General features: G+C 64.7%; 1 pseudogene; it reads right to left on the reverse strand.

Annotated features, from left to right (window-relative positions):
* Positions 1 to 14: 14 nt before the first annotated feature.
* LOC113962034 lies at positions 15 to 2,255 on the reverse strand (annotated as a pseudogene).
* Positions 2,256 to 2,311: the final 56 nt, after the last annotated feature.

The following is a 2,311-nucleotide window of genomic DNA, read 5'->3' on the forward strand; positions in this document are numbered from 1 at the left end:
AGGGATGGGGACAGGGATAGGTACTGTGGGAAAGGCACTAGGAGAAAGTGAAAAGCATCATGGAAAAGGTAAAAAGGGAGCAGCTGCACCTCAGGCTTGGGGTGATTTCCTCTTCCCTGCCCCTTATATCACACCCCGGCCTGCAGAAAACCCCCCACAGCTGCCCCTCACCTGGCTGACTGGCTGGCATGGCTTGGCACATCCACCACCTTGGGGGGCGGCGAGGGGCTGCGAGCAGGAGGCACGGGGCTCTCGGGGGGCTCGTACTCCTCCGATGGTTCCTGCTTGATCTGCGCAGCACTGAGGGGGAGTGGGGGTGGTGGGGGGGCTGGGGCAGTCATGCTCCCCGGCAAGGGTGGTGGGGCAGAAGGGGCGGGTGAAGGGGCTTTGTAGCCGCCCGTCACAGGGGAGGAGGCCACCCGGTAGCCAGGAGGGGTGGCTGCCCGGAAAGGGGTAGCCGAGGAAGTGGGGGGTGAGCCTGGCTTGTAGGGGGCTGGGGGCTGGAAGGTGGGGACAGGGGAGGCCGCACGCTTCCCATATGGGGCCACAGCTGAAGGGGGTACCGGAGGTGAGACTGTCTTGTAGGGGGCTGCAGAGGGGGAGGCCATGGTGGCGATTACAGTGGAGAGGGTGGTGGCAGCAGAGGTGACTGGAGGGCCAGCGCCATGGGCAGGGGAGGGGGGTGGTGGAGGGGGGAAAGTGTAGGTGGCAGGGTTCTGTCCCGGGGGGTGAGAGCACATGCTGGGGTAGCTTCCTTGGGAAGAGGTGGCAGAGGAGGATGAGGAAGAAGAAGAGGAGGAGGATGAAGAGGAGGAAGAGGGGGCTGAGGCCGCGGTGGCCGAGGGAGCCTGGCTGTAGGCAGCCTGGCTGTGGGGAGGGTAGAGGCGCAGCCCATAGGTGGGATGGGAAGGGTGATGGCTGTTAGACTCCAGGCCATGGGGGTAGCCAGGGGGCTGAGGAGGAGCTGCAGCTGCCGGGGAGACACCCCCGCTGCTTCCATGGCTGTGGTGGTGCTGCTGGGGTGGCTGCTGGTGATGGGGGGACTGGCCGGGGAAGGGGGCAGCAGGGTGGGAGCCGGCATTGCCCAAGGGCCGGCTGTAAGGGGGTGGCCCCTGGCTCCAGACGGGCTGTGAGGGCAGGGAGGGCTGGGTGTACTTGGGGGGCTGGCTGGAGACAGAGAGGCCACTGGGTGGGGGAAAGGAGTGCCCGTAGGAAGCGCTGTAACTGGGCAGGGGCTGGCCCGGGGAGGGCTGGGGGTACTGAGCTGAGGAGCTGGAGGGTGGCAGAGGCGGTGGGGCATAGGGGTAGCGGGAGGGGGCCAGGGCTGGTGCCTTGTCCTGCCCCATGCCGTGGGGCGAGGGGAGGTGGCCGGTCAGGCCCTGACCCACCATTCCCGGGGAGCTGGAGGCAGCCACTGTGTTGTTGAGGGGGCGCAGGGCCGGGGGGGGAGGCAGGTTGGCAGAGACATGAGGGAAGGAAGGGGCTGATGCTGGGGGGGCAGCTGGAGGGTTGGCTGGGGGCGTCTTTTGAGGGGGGAGCCCCCCTCCTACTGACGCCAGCGAGATTGGGGTGGTGGGTGGTGGATTGTGCTTGGCGCTGAGGGTCTGCTCACGACCCCCTGGTGCTGGGAGCCCCCCCACTCCACTGGCAATTTTGGTCCCAACCTGGACCACATTGGTTGAAGGGTAAAGGGGAGTATGGGAAGAGGAGGAGGAAGAGGAGGAGGAAGAGGATGAGGAGGAGGAAGGGGGAGCAGAAGGGGCAGCAACAGCAGAGGAGGAGGAGGTGGGTGTCTGTGGGGTTTGAGCCTGGAAAATGCGGGAGGCTTGGCCCTCCAGCTGGGAATGGTAACTTCCTGCAGGGGGCCCTTGGGGGTGCACCTCGCCTGGGAGCCCAAAGCTGGGCTCTGGTGGACGGGCCAGGCTGTCGGGAGGGGGAACTACCGACGGGCTCTGGGGGAAGAGCGGAGGGTGGTGGTAGGAGTGAGAAGGCCCCTGGGACAGCACAGAGGAGGAGTCGGAGTCATTCTCCACACTCCCAGGGCTGTAGACACTGGGAGAGGTGCTCCTGTTATCCTGGTCAATGTCCCGTGGGTCACTGCTCATCTCATCATTGAAGCTGTGGCCATCAAGGCTGTCAACATCAGATGGGGATGGAGGGCAGGGCAACTCCTGAAGTAGGAAGGAGGAGAAAAGATGCATTAGGAAGCCTCCCAGACCACACCTAACACATTTCAAGTTCCCAGAAAACTTGCTTTCCAGACCTTCCTTGCCAGCCCCAGCACTAGAAAAGCCCACAGAGGAAAGGAGAC

The sequence above is a fragment of the Neopelma chrysocephalum genome, unplaced genomic scaffold, assembly GCF_003984885.1.
Source record: "Neopelma chrysocephalum unplaced genomic scaffold, ASM398488v2 Primary Assembly neopelma1_99732, whole genome shotgun sequence".
NCBI lineage: Eukaryota > Metazoa > Chordata > Aves > Passeriformes > Pipridae > Neopelma > Neopelma chrysocephalum.